This window comes from Echinops telfairi, unplaced genomic scaffold, assembly GCF_000313985.2.
Source record: "Echinops telfairi isolate 266 unplaced genomic scaffold, ASM31398v2 ScPeMD7_1;HRSCAF=3_0, whole genome shotgun sequence".
In the NCBI taxonomy this organism is placed as follows: domain Eukaryota; kingdom Metazoa; phylum Chordata; class Mammalia; order Afrosoricida; family Tenrecidae; genus Echinops; species Echinops telfairi.
Genome location: NW_022103896.1, coordinates 32,438,580 through 32,457,169, shown reverse-complemented (window position 1 = coordinate 32,457,169; position 18,590 = coordinate 32,438,580). Strand labels below are relative to the sequence as shown.

The 18,590-nt window shown below is 43.7% G+C and overlaps 1 long non-coding RNA gene across 1 annotated transcript in view; it reads left to right on the top strand.

Moving 5' to 3' along the window:
* The first annotated feature begins 5,568 nt into the window (after positions 1–5,568).
* Positions 5,569–18,590, top strand: part of LOC123521383 — a 15,795-nt gene continuing 2,773 nt past the window's right edge. The window contains exons 1-3 of the long non-coding RNA XR_006679834.1: positions 5,569–6,815; positions 7,926–7,974; positions 11,095–11,250. This is a non-coding gene — a long non-coding RNA (uncharacterized LOC123521383). The remainder of the gene's footprint in view (positions 6,816–7,925; positions 7,975–11,094; positions 11,251–18,590) is intronic.

Below are 18,590 nucleotides of genomic sequence, written 5' to 3'. Positions count from 1 at the left end.
GAGTTCTGGCACCAGCTTCATCCAACATGGGTTTGAGCACCATGGTCCTGATCTTTCAAGTGCTGAGTCTAGCAGATACTCATCCTGCAGGTTTTAAGAGGAGAGTGGCCGATAGCTCAGGCTTGGGCTCAGGCAAATTGATCTTGCATTCTATTTGTCCTTTTAGAAGATGTATGCCCTCAGAAGTGTTCCTGAACTTTTCTGAGTCCCATTGACCATGACTGGAAATGGCGGTACAAGGACCTCCCTCTGGGCTGTCGGATTCATGTGAGTTGATGTCTGTTAAGCAATAGTTCAGAGCCAGATACATTTTGTAAGAGCACCACGTGGAGGCAATTAATGTCTTCATTTATATTCTTATTGACAATAATGATGCCACCTTCTGAATTAAAGTGTTTCCCTTAACGTGAACGGTATGGTTCAAAACTCCCTGCCGTTGTGTGTTTTCCAATTCATATCAGCTCAGTATGATTTGGTGGAGCTGGCTCTTTGGATTTCAGAGGCTGGGATTCTTTGAGGAAGCAGAAAACCTCTTCTTTATCCTGAGGGGCATCAGGTAGATGTGAACTACTGACCTTATGCTTAGCAGCGCAACATGGAAACCACTATCCCACCCACCCCCCTACTGCCATTGAGTCAATGCCGATTCGTAGTGAGGGCTAGAGAGGACAGTAGAACTACCTTTGGGTTTCAGAAGCTGTGCACATGTATGGGAGCCAACTGCCTCATCTCGCTCCTGTAAAGTGCGGCTAGTAGTTTCAAATGGCTGGCCTTGTGGCTAGCAAGCCGATGTGTAACCCGCCACCCACCAAGGCTCCTGAATTGCCATACAGAAGGTGGTCCCAAGTTGTAGTTCAAGGAATGTAAAAGAAAAACAACTGGTCCGTTCCTATCAACTCTGACCCAAATTAATGCTATACATTGGGATACATTTCCCTGCTCCCAGTTCAGCTCATTGCCAACCCACTTCCAATACTACCTCCATCTCTATCTCCTTAAAATGTTAAATTCTTGTATTCAGGCAGTTGCCCAAGCTTCATTAATTATTCATAAGGACAGAGAGTAGCTCAAAGGTGAACAGGGACTGGGCGTGAAGGCAATGAGTCACTGCTTCACTCTATGGCTTTCTTTTGTGGGATGAAAAAGTTTGACTATATAGTGTTGGTGGTTGCACAGTATTGTCACTGAAATTCATGCCAGTAAAATGTACACATAAAATGGTTTAGATGGTAAATTATGCATGCACACATGGGTAAGTTAAAAAGTATGGCTATCAAATCATAGGAATTTTTATTAAAATTATTAAAATGGAAAGCTATTGGCCTCATCATATCCTCTATTTAGATCTTTGCATCTCTGAAGACAATGTTTCAGTAGACAGCATCATGATACACAGAGAAAAAAATTAAACTTGTCAAGATTTTATCTTGACTAGACCCACAATCAATGTTCCCAGAAGCAGCTGTCAAGAAATCAGAGGCTGTATGCCATTGGACAAATGCACAGCCCAAGACCTCCTTGAAGTTTTTAAGAACAAGTATGTAACTTTGAAGACCAAAGTACCACTGACCCCAAGATATGTTATTTTCAACCACCTCATAGGCATATAAAATTTAGACAATGAATAAGGAAGACCAAAGAACTGATTCATTTGAATTACACTGTTGGTGAAGAATATTGAAAGAACCATGACTTGGCAGAATTCTCTAGGATCCACAGGACTTTGCTCTCGCCAGCCTATGATGTTCCTACATTCTGCATCACTCCATGCGGATGCATGAGTCTGAAGAGGGACTTGTGGACTAGTATCACACTTAGGGACTTGAGTTGGACTGCCCTGGGATATGTTCTTGATATATAATTGCTTCTTGACATAAAGTTCTTTCTTATACATATATAAGCATCACTCTATTTGTTTCTCGACTCAACCTGGCCTAGCAGTTGCTATGAGTCAGCAGTGACTCAACAGAAGCTAACCACAATGAAGTATGGAATTCTAAGACTGAAAGTCAAAGCCGACTATAATTTGTCTCTACCCTCTACTCCTGGCCTTTCTAGTTGTTACTCTATTCACTTTGACCTACAGTCTCTTCTCTCCTGTTCCGGAGGTGCATATGCTTGAACCCATTGTTGCAGTCACTGTCAATGTCAATTCACCTCATCTTTCTCTTTTTAGCTAACCCCACACTTTACAATGATGTCCTTTCCCAGGGAATGGTCTCTCCTGATAACATGTCCAAAGCATATGATACTAAGCCTCACCCTCTTCCATCATAAGGAGCATGCTTCCTCTGAGACAGATTCGATTGTTCTTTGGACAGTACCATTAGAGAGACAAGGCAGATTCTTGGGCAAGCTAGAAGGGGGAACAATGGAAGGAATTCTTGCTACAAAGGGAGGTGGAGGGCAGAGTAAACACAATTCCTTGATCAAGAGTTTTTAAAGGGGAGTTCCTAGCACAGAGTGTGGGAGCAGGGAAGGTCATGGCTGGAGATGAGGGAGAAATGAGCAGCCTGGGCTCTGGTCCAGTAGCTAAAAGTGACACAGCATGTCCTGGTGCACTGCAAGAGCAATGTCTGTAAAAGGAAATGGTAACGGGGGAAAGCCTACAAAAACCCAGCCACTAATAGGAGATCCACCGTTAGCGGGATGAACACTGACTTTTCCATCCAGCGTCCAGTCGGGCTGAGTGTGACCCTTTTTCCTATCTCTGGTCTGAAGACTTTCAGGAGAAAGGCCCTGAAGTCTGCAGTCACTCCCAGTAGCTAGACTTCCCACATTCTTCACCAACACCACAATCTAAATGTATCCATTCTTTTGTAGTCTTCCATTCCTTGTTTATTGTCCCATTTTTAGATTGCATATGATTAAAAATACCATGGCTTTGAGCAGGCGCACCTTAGTCTTCAAAATGACCTCTTTACTCTCTTGTTGTTTAAAAGGAGGTCTTGTTTAGAGACCTCCTGAGCACACCATTTTATTTCTTGACTGCTATAAAAATAGAAAGGAGCCCTGGTAGAGTAGTGGTTCAATTAGGGGCTGTGTGATAAGTAAGTTTATTGTGCCAACCTGGCCAAAAGGAACAGGTGGGCTTAATAAGGTTGCAGTTTGATTGGCAGGCAAAGAGAACTCTCACTCGGCAAGACCCGCCCCTCTTTTTCTCTTGTTCTCTGGTGATCAGACCAGCGTGCAGCTGCTTTAGCTAGTTCTCTGCCTTAACATGTGAACTACACTTCCTGTGGGACAAGCCACCCCATGGATTGTGTCACTAGAGCTTGAGGCTCCTTGGAGACCTGCTTCACCACGTTGCTGGTGTGCACATTGCTTTGAGTTTGAGGCTGATGGATTCTGTCATCTTGCATTGCTTGAGTTTGATATCCCATCTGGGCCTGCTTCACTACGCTCTTGAGCTGCTGATGGTTGGTGACCTGCCCTGCTGTTTGCTGCCTGAGGGAAGACTCAGTGGTCTGCTTCATTGACCTTGGACCCGGCAGCCCTCATGAGTTGAATGACTTCCAGTATATTAACTGTTTCACGGAAGTGAGTTGAACTGAGCCCTCTGTATTGCTGTGTGGACTAATTAGCTGTTATATTCCTTTGTGCTGTATAAACCTATCTATCTATCTAGCTAAAATGTATCTATCTCTCTCTCTATCTATCTATCTTTCTCTCTATCTAAAATGTCCTGGTTTTGTTTCTCTGGAGAACCCTGCCTAACACAGGGTACTAACCACAGGTTCGCAGGTGAAATCACCAGCAGCTCTGCTGGAGAAACATGGTGCTTTCTACTCAGCTAGAGAGTTATCCTTTTGTAAACTCACAGGTGCAGTTCTACCCTGTCCTATAGGGTCGCTGTGACTCCGCATCAGTTCGATGCAGTGAGTTGTAAAAATGTAGTCTCTAGCTCACCTGAATTCGCCTGCTCCTACACAATGGTTAAGCTTGGCTGCTAACTGAAAGACTAGCTGTTTGAACCTACTAAGCACTCTGTTGGAGAAAGATATGGCATCTGCTTCCATAGAGATTTACAGTCTTGGAAGTCTTTTGGGGGCAGTTCTACTCTGTCCTAAAGGGTTACTATAAGTCAGAATCAACTGTATGCTAGTGGGCTTGGCTTCATTTCTCAGCTCATCCAACTAAAAGTCTACTTTCTGCCCACAAACTCAATATAGTCCAAATCACAAATGACTTCTCCATTGCCAAATTCAAGAAGGGGTTTTAGTTCTCAGTTATCTAACTTTTCTGTAGAATTTGATGGGAGTCCTTAGGTGATGCAAGCAGTGAAGCGCTTGTCTGCTAACACCGAGGGAGGCACTTCAACCCAGCGAGAAGCACCGACCAGGAAGAGCAGTTCTGATGGTCTGCCTCTGATAGGTCACAGCCTTGACAACCCGGAAGGCAGTGTGCTCGGTACACATGGAGGCATCAGGAGTCAGAGTCTACTAGATGGCATGTAGAAGTAGCAGCAGGGGGGAGCCAAGGTGATGTAGTGGTTATGTGTTGTGCTGGGATCCTCAAGGTCAGCAGTTTGAAACCTCCAACTGCCCCACTGGAGAAAGGCAAGGTTTTCTATGCTCATAAACAGTTATACAGTCTTAGCAACCTACAAGGGGTCACTGTGAATCTGCACCACTCGGCAGCAGTGGGAACAGCAGCAACATAGCATATTATATTCTTGTGTATATATACAAGAGGGTACCCCCCCAAAAAAATAGCAGAGAGAAAAACTTCACTGGGCAGAGCGACCATCAAGCAACTTGCTTTCAGTTAGTGCACCCAGTGGCCTCACCTGGGAAGGTTCTCTCTGGCCACAGTAAATTATTTTGTGAAAGCAGGTTCACTCAAAGCTCTATTTTGGTGATGGCTGATTAAGAGAACAGCTGTGAAATTGTGTTTCCTGCTCTGTAAAAATGCCCCAGAAAGCATTGTGATGTTGAACACAGTTTACAAGGACGGTCCTATGGACAAAACTCAAGTATATGTGTGGTTTTCTTGTTTCAAAAAAGATAAAATGTTGATTGATGACAAGCTTCGTTGCAGACATCCATCAACTTTCTGAATGGATGAAAATGTTGACTTGCAGTGCATTTGGAGTTTGTTCCACCAGGTCAGACTGTTAATCAAGTTTTCTATTTAGAAGTTTTGAAAAGATTCTGGAACAGTGTTTGACAAAAAAAGGCATGCTTAGTGGCAGATGGGAACTGGTTTTGCCACCATGACATGCAACTGCTCATGCAGCCCTCTCAGTGCACTGGTTTTGGGCAAAAAACAGCATGCCTCTCTTGCCCCAGGCACCCGACTCACCTGACCTCACTATGTTCAATTTCCTTTTGTTTTTGTGAATGAAGAGGAGCATGAAAGAACAGTGATTTTATGACTTAGAAGATGAAGATAAAAACGAGGGAGACAATGTCATATCGAAACAGATGAGTATGAAAAATGTTTCCAAGAATGGAATTATAGATTGGACAAATATATTAAGTGTAATGGAGAGTACTTTGAAGTTGACAAAATTGTTTTGTAAAAAAGTTTAAATACATAGCTTTGAAAAAAATTCCAATTTGGGAGGTACCCCCTTTGTGTGTGTGTGCATCCTTTATGATGTAGGATATGTATGCACACACTTCTGTGTTTGCTTGGCTGTGTGGAGAGGGGAAAGAGCATTTGAAAATCCAGATGAAATCGCTCATGGCGATCCTTCCAAAGTCATACACTCATTCATAGTCTTGTCTTTTATTTATATTTGTAATCTGAAATCAATTATGCAACTTTCTAGTATTGAAAGGATGAATTATTCCTACCATTTTTAGGAAAAAAAGTTTCAAGAGATCCCATTGACCATGGCTTTGAGCACCAGATTGGCTTCCTCTTCTTTTGGAAATGATCTAGACGCCACAGGAGAATTGAAGCAAAGCTCTCACATTGTATTTTCCACTAATGAGTGGACTGGCAATTCAACAGATGGTGTCACGACTGCTAACAGCATCTGATATTGCTGAGGGTCCCCCTAGGATAAAGTCCAGAAAGTATTACGAGGTTCTAGCAGGACTGCAACACAGAAAAGGCCTTTGTGAAACCATATTTTCTGAAACAACACTGCTTGTGTGCCACAGTGAATACAAGGATCTAATAGTAGGGAAGGCAAGAAAAATCCTCTGATGTGTGGCCTTAGGAAAGCAATGCATTGCAAAATACAGAGGCACTATGGCTACAGAAAGCATGACATGGATGTGCTATGGTGGGGCCACTAACTTAAAGGTTGAAGGTTTGACTCCACAGAGGCGCCTCAGAAGGAAGGGGATAGTGATTTACTTCTGAATGGTCAGCCAATGCGTACACACACAAGGCCGCCAGGAGTCAGCATGAACTCCACTGTGGTGGCAGGCTTACTGAGAGGGTGAGTTTAGGAGGCTTGCTGTAAGCTTGGAACACCATCTTTCTTGGAAAGTCTTCACAGACAGTAGGGTATTCATGATGTTAGGAAGAGAAAGTGTTTGAGGATACTAGGGAGGGGGGATTATGAATTATGTTAATTTCAGAAGCCTCTGACAGGCTTATTTTCAGATTTTTTTTAAAAAAATAGAGATTGGTGCTCACTCAGAGTCAAAGGAAATTGTGTGGGGAGGTATCTTTGTTTAACATCTGTCTGTCATCTAACACCGCTCCCACCCCACAGGGAGGAAGGAAAGTCTGCCTGAGAGCTGAGTTTACCTCCTTAAGGGTCTAAAGAGCATTTTCAAAGAAAGGGCAGATAACAGCTTCCTGTCTGGGAGAGATTACTGAGAAACTTTCGGGCAAAGTTCTTTACTCTTTTGGTGAGAATGTTTCTAATTCTGTTCATGTTATTTTTTGCTCACATAAAGTCCAGGGAAGAATTATTTGTAGTTCGCTAAGTAAGATGCTCTAAATACTTTAAAAGTCTTTTCTTCCAAGTATAGATGCATTTATCCACTTCAAAGTCAATGAAAGAGTGTTCAGACCTTTACGCCCTCTCTTTCCATTTCTTTAAAACGACGTTTCCCTGGTTAAACACGTGAGTCCAACGGAAATGACCGTAGATGCCCAATTGATGAGAGAAGCACAAAGGGCAACCATGATGGTCTACAGCAGGGGTGGGCAGATCCGTGAGATGGAAGAGTCAATCCTAGCCCTGACAACAATTTATAACGTATCTGAGTTTCCCAGACTGTAACGCCTTACGGGAGCAGAAAGCTCATTTTCTCCTGAGGACTGGCTGGTGTTTGTGAACTGCTGGCCTTGCTGATTGTGGCCCAACACAGAATACAAACCGAAGCAATCAGATGCCAACTCTGTTGAATACCTCACAGTTTCAAGCATAAATGTGGAATCAAAATGAAACTAGATCCATCAATGGCAGGTATCTTCAGGCCAGTTTGGGGAGATTTTGGCATATATAATGAAAGAATTAAACGTATGGGGTCAAGAGCTCAAACTAGTTTTGACCCTTGTCTTGAGTGCTTAAATGCAAGGTCAGCAGTTCAAAACCACCAGCTACTCAGGTGGGGGGTGAGAATGGGGGTGGGAGCAAGATGAGGTTTTCTAGTATGGTACAGAGTTCCAGTCTCAGAAACCCAGAGACAGTACTACCCTGTCCTGCAGGGTAGCTATAAATTGGAATTGACTTGATGGCAATGGGTTTGGTTTTTCTTAGTACAGGGTGCTGGTAGCCCCCGGGCCAGTCAATACCAGGAGCATCACCTGAGTGCTTGTTGGAGATGGAGACTGAACCTGGGGTGACCCCTGCCCCAAATTTCCACTTCCATTCGGTTGCACCTCCCTGTAATCCTCTCTCTGAGTGTGGGTGGGGTTGTGGTTTTATTCCAGCCAGTAGAATATGGTAAAGGGAGGATATTTTTGCCAATGGTGTTAGGGTCCCAAATGACCTGATTTGTGTTCATCCACAGGGTGATCAGCCTGTACGGGCATCAGCAGAGGATGCGCGCTTCCAATCGGGTGAGTTCTTTCTTTGTCTCTTGCTTGTCATTTAGGACATACATGCCCTAGTCCCTCTTACCAGGTGACTCTCCAGTTCATGGGGCTTGCTGAAACGAGTGATTGGTCCACCCAACAGGACCTATCACACACTCATTCGCACACACACAGGACAGTAAGCTTATTAAACAAATATCAGAATGCATTGTCCCTTGGCACAGCCTTCACTTAAATCTATGCACATCTGCAGGCAGCATTTACATCTCTAATCTTTTCCCAAAGAGCTCTGTTTACACCACCAAGTTACACCGCAGACAACATGGCAGGTTTAGCATCCTTGTAGGACTAAAACTGTGCTCCTTTTAATTGTCTTTGAGTTTGGGGAACAAAGGAAGGCTGGAGGGCAAGATCCGAGGTATAGGGAGGATGGGATGAGGGCTCCCAGTGAAACCCTCCTAAGGCGGCCTTGCTGCCCTCAGAGACTGAACAGTTGCATTGTCGTGACAGAAAAAGAAATAATCGGGGCCACCTTCCTAGCCTTATCTCACAAAGCGATTTTTAATTTTCTGAAACCTTCTTCCTAATAAGTCCCCGATATTATCCTATGTTCTCTGAGAAAATCGATCAACATCACCCCTTTGTCACCATCACCTTCTGAACGGATTCTGCCTTCAATTTTCCTGGCCTAGACCACTTCCTCTGAAGCCCTTGTATTGATTGGACCTCAAAACATTGATTGTCTTCAAAACATTCCTGGAACCATGGAATTAAACTAATGATGGACATTTTCCCAGAAGCTTTTTGAAGTCACCTGATATTATTGCCCCATGGCTAACTGCAAGGTCAGAAGTTTGAAACCACAAACAGGTCTGTGGGAGAAAGCTGAGGCTTTCTACTTCCAAAAAGAGTCTCAGAACCCCCCAGGGGCATGTCTACCCTGTCCTGTAGGGCCATTAGGAGTCTGAATCCACTCCCTGGCCATGAGATATCTGAGAGAGAGCTTGTCTGCAGCCAACCTCTTATAGCAGAGATGTGTGCAAATATATTTTGTTTGGAATAACCTATTCATGTGTGAGCTGGAATGATGGGAGCGCTACTTTGTGACTCATTCTTATGTGTGTGTGTGTGTGTGTGTGTGTGTGTGCGCGCGCGCGCGGCGCACACGTTTATGATATGAGGTATGTGGTAGTTACATTTTATGTCAACTATTGGCTGGGCCAGGATTCTCCCATAATGCGATCTAACAGTGCGGTCAACTCCATGATGGGGTCTTCTGTGAAGCAGTCCAGCAGTTAGGGGAAGAATAGGGTGGAATCCCGCCTCCTTTGTCTGGTTACAGCCTTCAGACAGTTGAGGGAGGCTGCCCCAGCTACAAGGGTCAGAAGAAGTCATCAGCTTCCCATACAGCCCAGGGACTTGAACTGGGCTGACTTACCCACTTCTACAACTGTATGAGCCTTTTCTCCATATAAGTCTCTTTTCTGTCCACACTCATATAAAAGTCATTGGTGTTGCTTCTCTAGAGACCCCAACCTAATTCAGTATACTAATGATTAAAAATAGTTGATTTTATAACCGTGAAAAAAGTGAGCATCAACATTCTTTTAGATTATCACTGAGGGCTGAGCATATCTGACATCATCACCACCACCATCATCATCATCATGTTATACCATTAAAAATCTGAATCCAGCCAAGATGTATACATAAGATTTTTAATGAAGTATGCCAAGAAGGTGACATAAGAACTCTTAAAGAATCTTACCAAAACAAATAATATTAGTGCTAATAGGCTTTCTACTTGAAAGAAGCTTTCAGGTGTACTGTGCTCTCACGGGGTCTTTGACTTAAGGTGGGAAAATTCATTTAAAACTGAGAAAAATAAAACAATGAGATGAAATAAATTCTACAGTAAACATAGCAAAGTTGCCAAAACTAGATCGTTGTATTCTATTTATTTCCTGGCATCTCTTGTCACAAACACATTTGGAAGCAGTCGAGGCTAGAACGAACCCCTGGGTGATGTCAACAGTTAACCACTTAGTAGCTAACTGAAAGTTTATTGCTCCAAAGCCACCCAGCAGTGCCTTGGAGAAAAGGCCAGGAGGTCTATTTCCGAAAGCTGGATGGAGCACAACTCTTCCCGGATGCACGTGGGGTATTGTGGTTGGGAGGTGACGCAGGGGAAATAAGAATGTTGCAGGTCACAGATGCGACTGGTCCAGTTGCCAGAATGTGAAGCTACTCTTGCTGAGCACCCCAACCCTGCCCCGGGGAGCCTTGGACGTGCCTTGATCTGGCAGCTGAAGGGATGACATCTGGCCCAGAGTCGGACCTCCAGTGCCCGGATTAAACTCAGCATTCCAGCTGAGCCACTGGTTCCATCATGGTTCATATTTTTAATGTACCCGGACAGTGGTTCAGCATTGGGCTGCCATTCTCATGGTCGGCAGTTCGAAACCACTAGCAGCTCCTCAGGAGAAAGACTGGGCACTCTACTCCCATAAACTGTTACTGTCTCAGAAACCCACAGGGAGTCACTACAAGCCTGCATTGACTCAATGGTGGAGAGTAGACAACGTTGTTTAAGAAATCATTGTGATGTGTGATGAATGTCGGTCATCAAACAATTTGTAGCTGCCTTAAGAAAGCCTGGGGTGGATCATTTCTTTCTGTGGTAGTTTCAATCCATTTCCATCTCAAACACTTAAGCATATCAGTTAACTAAAATCTGCTCCATATAGGTCCAGCGCAGTCAGCCTCTTCCTGGGATCTGATACTTGGGCATCTGAATACCTTAATGGAGCTGCTAAAACGCTCAGGGAGCGAGGAAAGGGAGATAGGAAAGCAGTGGGGGCCTGCATCTGCTTTTAACACAGTCACCCAAGGAGGCCAGAAGTATTATCAAAATAACTTCTTAAAGGCTGAGGACCAGCCAACTTTGCTGCTTATGGTAAACTGCCCTCAGACATAAGGAAGGGTTTTCTCTGGCAGATACACAAAGGCAGTCTGTCAAGCGAGTTCATAGGAAGCTGCTTATTATTATTATTTTTCCCCCAATTTTGCTTTTCAATGAGGGAGAACTAGTAACTGAGCTATGAAACATCTATGAATGAACTTTTCTTGCTTCCCCGTCCCAAGGATGACCTGCCAAGTTCGAAGGAACATTGAAAGACCACCTGAAATCTCCAACATCGCGGAAAGGCTTTAATGTCAAGACTAGTTGAGGCAGAGATTGAAAATGGATTCCCGACGTCCCTTACTGTCTGAAAGACTGTGGAGCCATGCGATCCTAGGGTAGGTTAATCTCAGACTCCATGGAATCGGATCAATCATTTTCCCTCTACTTGGCGATTTTCCATGTCTGAACCCAGTTCTCCAAGTCAGATGACCCCCTGTTAGTCATGGCCAATGATCACCAACACAATGAAGTGAAAGCTGGCCTCTTTTCCAGGGAAGGAGCCCTGCAGGCAGAGCGGGTTATACATCGAGCTGCTGACTGCAGGGTCAGCTGTTAGAAACCGTGAGCCTGTCCCGGTGAGACAGAGAAGGCGTAACAGTCTCAGAACCCACAGGGGCAGCACGACTGTGGCCTGTGGGTCACTCAGGGCCCCTAGTTCTCTGGTTTACCCTGACATACGCGTTCACATCCCCATCCCCTTTCCTTCCCTTTGTCTTCTTAATTTGAATGAATACATTGTACCATTTCCGAACATACTTATTGTTATTAGCTCCCCATTTCTCCCCTCTGCTGCCATTTATTTTTAATAGATTAATGTTTATATCTACGGCCCAGATGTGTAAGCTAACCAAGCTGCAAAGTAAAAATATTATGGCAAAGTGAAAAAACTAAAATAAGATTTTGTATCTGGAAAGTTTTCTGGTGCTACACATCTCATATGGCAATGAAAAGTAAGATGTTATTACAGACATGTAGAGAGACATGAAAAAGTCATTAATTTCTAAATAAACTCATTTTAATCTGTGGCTCTTTCTGAAAACTAAATCTCTGCTGGTACTAAAAATATCCTTGGCAATTTCAGCATTATGTGTAACTATAGGTTTAAAATTTAGGAAAGATTCCAAACACACCTGAACAACATCCACCAGGAATCTAGGGGAATCTGCAGTGGGCTGGGGCTCTCCTGGCAGAACTGAGGTAGCCTGCAATCCATTCACCATAGGTCGGAGAAGCCACCACAAATCTTTGTCTGCTTTTACACACATAGTGTGCATGACTGAGGACACTTCAGAAAATTAAAGTTTACAGTAAAGGCGTTCAGCAAGTATATTATAAATGCACCCCGTCATAGAGCCCTGTAGCTCTGCTACTTACTCTTTCTGCATTTTTTTCTTGCTCTCCTCCTTATTCAAAGTTTACCTATTAGTAAAATGAGAAAACAAATGGGAAGGGATTGTAAACTTATTTTCCACAAAGGCCACCATAATTTGTCATTCCTAGCAATACTTTGTAAGACATGAGACAGGTTTATCTGATAGTCAAATTGACAAATTATTTTGCTAAAACTGCATGCTGCTGTATATGGCATGTACATGCTGTATATCGTGGTTGTGTCTGCTTCGTTTTCTCTTTGTTCCTTCTGGAAACAAAGGGAGACTTTGCTTTGGAGAATCCTCTCGCTCTGCCTGTGTAGTCGGGTGGGGATGAAATGCTACATCCTGCCCAGATTCATCCTCTAGCACGGAATGATTGGCCTAGTTAATGAGCACATGTAATTCCCCCTGGGTTTATGGATAGGCAAGTGACCTACTGATAGAATTAGACTTAATCTCAGAGTTTTATTGGGATTGTTGTGAAGGAGGGGTTATTTTCTCTGGTGGTGCTGCTAAATTAGAAGGCACACTGTTTTGCCACTTCATTCTGCCCCGTAGGTCCCGAGGCTGTAGTGCTTTATGGGAATAGTCAGCCATGTCTCTTCTTCCTGAGCAGCACTTGCTGGCTTTGAACTGCTGACTTTTGGGAATGTAGCCCAGCGCTTAACCACTATGTCACCAGAGCTCCTGCCATGCACTGTGGAGAATGTTATTAGCTGCAACATTGTTCTAATGCTATAGGAGAGATACACATTTACACCACTCCAGAGAGTGGATTCTGCTTAGTTCATCTGTCAATTAACTTGTCCCTTAAGGTTAACAAGGACCTTGCCATTGAAGCCACATAGAGTCATAAATAAATATTAGTCATCATATATAAGGCTGGCAACAGAGCCAATGAGTTGTCAGTAAAAAACCAAAAGCCTTTGTTCGCATTCCTAAGGAAGACCTTAAGGGAGTAGAACTTCTCCTTTGTCTTCTGAAGTCTTAAGTTGCTACCTTACCCACATTCCTGCAGGTCTAAAGTTACTTCCTCCCTGGGCAGGAAATAAACAGCTTCACTGGCCAGTTTATAAGTCAACTTTGCCTTAGAGCCTGCCTTCTCCGGAGGGGAGAAGTATGTTACTATATGGATCCCAATCATTGTAAACATCCTTGTGAAGGATTCTTTTGCCAGAGCCTGTAACTTTATCAACTTTCCGACACCAGTGTTAGTGTGTGTAAGTGTGTGTGTGTGTGTGTGTGTGTGTGTGTGTGTGCGCGCGCGCTTGTGTGAAGCAAGTGGTTGCTTTAGAAGGCATGAGTGGCACTTTCCCACCCATATGCTAGTGTGCTGGTGAGGGTCAGGAAGGAAAATTCACAGCACTAGGAGTTAAGTACACGTAAGGTGGAAAGACACAGCTGAACGACTTGCCTAGAGAATATGGAGGGGGAAAGTATGTGTTCACTCAGTGCTAGAGTGTGGTCACTGATATCTTTACATGTTTTTTGCACCACTCTGTTCGCTTGGCTTCCTCATTTGTAAATTAACAACAACAACAAATCAAACCAAATAAAAACCCTAAAAAACAAACAAGCCAAACTCAGTCGTCTAGTCCATTCTGACTCAGAAAGACCCTATAGGACAGCGGTTCTCAACCTGGGGGTAGCGCAACCCCTTTGGGGGTTGAATAACCCTTTCACCAGGGTCACCTGATTCATAACAGTAGCAAAATTACAGTGATGAAGTATCAACGAAAAGAATTTTATGGTTGGGGGTCACCACCACATGAGGAACTGTATGAAAGGGTCGCAGCATTAGGAAGGTTGAGAACCACTGCTCTAGGTCTCGGTAGAACTGGCCCTGTGACTTTCCCAAGACTTTAACTCTTTATCAGAGTAGCAAGACATACTTTTCTGTCTCAGCGTAGCTGGTGGATTGGCACCGCTAACTTAGCAGTTAGTAGCCTCAAGTTTATATAACAAAACACCAAATTTCCCAGGTGGTACAGATGGTTAATGCACTGGGCTGCTAACCAAAAGATTGGAAGTTCCAAGTTCATTTAGCAAGAACGTCCTGGTGATCTGTTTCTGAAAGACAAGCTGCTACAAACCTTGTGGAGCACAGTTCCACTCTGACACTGATGGGCTTCCCATGAGACAGAATCAACTGGAGACAATTGGCAACTGGTAGCATCGATAAAGTGCCCATCACCCAGTACACACTTAAGAGTTCATGGTTAGGCTCTGATCCTACCTGAAAGTGGCCAGGACACTCACTAAACTGGCTGATATCTGTCTGTCCTCCTTACTGTTTCTCAGACGTATGACATAAAGCCTCGACACAGTTTTAATTGAATGCAGTCCTAAGAATGTGGATTGTGACAGACTTCTGACTTCTAAGTTAGAATGAAAGGGTCAGCTCACTGTGTGGTTGTGGGGGAGGCCAGCCCCCACAACCAATCGCGAGTTCGATAGGCCCAATTATACGGTTGAGATATATAAAGATTATAATAACATCATAGAGAATAAGGAGAGATAGAAGAGAAATTGAAATAATGGAGTCAGACACATTTTATGGTAGCATGCTCACCTCAGCTTCACTTGGTGGCTCATGTGGAGAGAGAGAGAGAGAGACAAGAGGGTAGGAGAGAGGAGGAGAGGAAGGAGGACAGGGAACAGGGGAGAGCACCAGGGTGAGAGGGAGGTGAAGGAGAGCTTCTTTATTGCTAACCAAGGCTTATATCTCTTTGGGGGGGGGTCTATAAGCCCCTTAATTACAGGTAAAGACATATGTCTCAGGAAGGGGTTGTGCTATAGGTATTACAGCAATGAGAGGGAGACTATATAGAGGTATCTATGCAATAGGAAGGGAAGGTATTGGGGGTACACATGTGACAAGATGGCAGATCCTAGATTCAAGATGGCAGCCTAACTTTGGATGTCACTGAGCAGGTTTGACCTGTTCTCTGGCTCTCCATGGAAACCGTTATCAGTAGGGTGTGAACCCCACCTACAGGGACCAGACTGATGGCCGCAAGCCTTTAGGGGGAAGTAGCCCATTGTCCTTGACAGCAGGGAGTGGGCCCTACCTGTGGTGGGACCAGACAGTAGTCTGGCAACTGAATTCCTTCAGGGAGGATATCTCTAAGCATCTGACCTCCCACCATGTGCTGGCAACCAGCCTCTGATACTGGTCTATCTTTGGGGGAGACAAAGCTGGGGAAAAGTCTCTTTATAATCTCACATATGGTCCCCTTTTCCATTACATTTGGAAGGAGAACCCACCCTGCTGACTCAATTTGCTGAAAAAATGAATCTCATCATCTCGCTACCCTGTTCATGTAAACCTGAGACTATCTATCTCCAATTCCTTGGGTAATGAGCATGTAGTCCATCTTTGGGCCAAACGTGGCGCCAGTGAACAGAAAGTTCAGAAGAGCGGAACTCTAAACGATCTCATTTCCTCTCTCAGCTCCACAGAAAGCTCCTTGCAAGGTAACTGAGTTACACCTCTCACCTCTGGCAGGACTGGACTCAAATGTTTTCAGAAAGTCAATCGTTTCACCCGTTACACTTGAGCGTCGTTCTGATTAAGTGCCCTGGAGTCTGTTTTGACTCAGAGAAGGAAGAAGCTGTCTGTGTCCGAGGAATTAGCCACGGAAAACCTTATGGAAACTCTTGATTACTGACTGTGAAACCTGCTTCTCTGTTTGCCATGTAAGACTGACTACCTACTGGGTCACCACTGGGCTGCTCACTGACAAGGTCAGCAGTGGGAACTCATCAGCTGTTCTCCAAGAGAAGGATGAAATGCTCTGTTCCCATAAAGACGTATAGCCTTAGAAACCAACAGGGGAAGTTCGAGTCTACCCTGTAAGGTCGCTAGGAGTCAACATTGATTCGATAGCAGTGAGTTTGATTTGACATTTTCTACTACTTTATCTTCCTGGTGGGTGATCTAATTTTGGTTTGATTTTCTAAGCCTGTATTTTCACCTGTCTGTGATCAGCAGCAGCAGGTCATCCAGGTTAATCTTTGTGCCTATGTTGCTGCTGTTGTTGTTGTTGTTGTCAGATGCCATTGAGTCTCTTCCTCGCAGGCACAACAGAAGGCAACACTGCCTGTCCTGTGCCATCCTCACAGTTGTTCCTCTTCTGGAGTTGGTTCTGACTCACAGCGTCCCTGGGCACACTACCTGGTCCTTTTCACAATTGTTCCTCTGTTTGAGCTCATGGAGGCCGCCACTGTGTCAATCTACCTCCCGGAGAGCCTTCCTCTTTTCCCAGACCCTCTCTGTTCCCAAGCATAGTGTCCTTCTTCAGAGATCGGTCCTTCTTGATAGTATACCTAAGGTTTCGCCATCTTCATTCTGAGGAGCATTTGGGCTACACGTCTTCCAATGCATTTTGCTAGTATGGCCCAGGCAAATATTTTTGGTATTCTCTGCTTTCAGCCAGGTTCTAGCTGATGTCAACTATGATATCCCTTGTTCCATGTCCTTTGACTTCGAGCTTAATGTCTGACGGTTTGTACTGCTGCAATTGTTTTGTAATTATAATTACAAAAATAATTATAATTATTTTCAGCAACATTATACTTGCATGTCTTCTTAGTGATATTGGTGGATAATTTCTACATTCTGTTGGATAAACTTTCTTTTGGAATGAATGTGGATCTCTTCATGCCAGGTAGCTGTCTTCTAAATGTCTAGTGTAAAATGAGTGAGCACTTCCAGTGTGGCATCTGTGTTTTGGAACAAGTGGGATTCCATCAATCCCTCAAAAAACAAAACAAAACAAAAAAAAAACCAAGCAAACAAACAAACTCATTACCATCAAGTGGATTCCGACTCATAGTGACCATATAGGGCAACATAGAACTGCCCCTGTGGGTTTCCAAGACTGTAATTCCATATGGGAGGAGAAAGCCTTGATTTTCTCCAACAGAGTGACTGGTGGTTTTGAACTGCTGACCTTTCAGTTAGGGGCCCAACATGTAACCATTACTCTACCAAGCCTTGTTTATAACTAATGCTTTTGGCAACAGACTATCTCCTTCAATACCACCAGTGCTTGGTCATATGCTAACTCTCAAAATGATTAAATGCCAACAAATTACTTTTTAACCATGATAGCGATGCCTTCCATCTTCTATCGATATTCCCTGTGCCACTTCCCTAGGAGTCCTTCAATATTACAACTCATGGCTTGAGTTGCTTCATTTTATTTTCAACTTGAGGAAAGTTGAGCATGTTCTCCCTGTTTTGATTCTCCGACTCCAAGTATTTCCACATTTCATTTTAATACTTCACTTGGTTTTCTTGATCCAGCCCTGGAAATCTTCTGTTCATCTCGTTCTTACTTTATTGTTTCTTCTGGCTGATTAGTACACCTTCTAGAGCAAGTTCTAGAGTCTCTTTTGACATTTACTGTGGTCGCTTCTTTCTCGTTTTTCTCGTGTGTGATGTTTTTGATGCCATCCACCAACTCCTCTCGTCTTCAGTCCAATTGATCAAACCTATTCTTGTGGAGGTCCCAATTCAGGTGGCATATATTCAAGGCCATATGACAACCTTGTAGGCTTGTTTTTATCCACTTCAATCTGAACATGCACATGAACAACTTATGGTCGATCCCAGAGTTGGCCTCGGACCTTGTATAGGCTGATTGACATTGAGTTTCTCTACCATCTCTTTCCACAGTTATAGTCCATTTAATTTCTATGTACTCCACTCTATTTATATTGTCAGATAGGGAATGTGAATAGAATAATCCTTGGATTTATAGCATTTTATCTCTGAGTTGTTATGTCACCAAGGCCATATTTTTTTCAATCACAGAGCATTCTTTGTTCCCAACTTTTGTTTTCCAATGACCAGTGTCAATGTATTTTGATCACATACTTGATCACTTTCAGAAGAGAGCAATTGATAGATATCTCCATTTTCTTCATCTTTGGCTTTAGTGAGTAATCTTTCATCTGAGTAACTGGTCTTCTTTGTATGTGTATGGGTATCATTTTATCACGGACAGAAATGCACTTATGAATAGATCTGGAAATGTTCTTTTCACCAAGGAATTCAGCCTGACCTTACTTTTCAATTCGCTATTCCCTGAATAGTTGATCATATGATTGTTAGATTCAAAATGGCTAATACCACATCATGTCAACTCAACAATTCCTTGGTTAAACACCTGAGTTAGTTCATTGTGCCAGCTTGGCCGATAATCACATGTGGGGCTGGTTGAAAGGCGGAGGGATAAATGGGTGGTGAAGCCTCGCCTTTCTAGTTCTCGGGTCTCTTGTTTTGTGATGGTTGC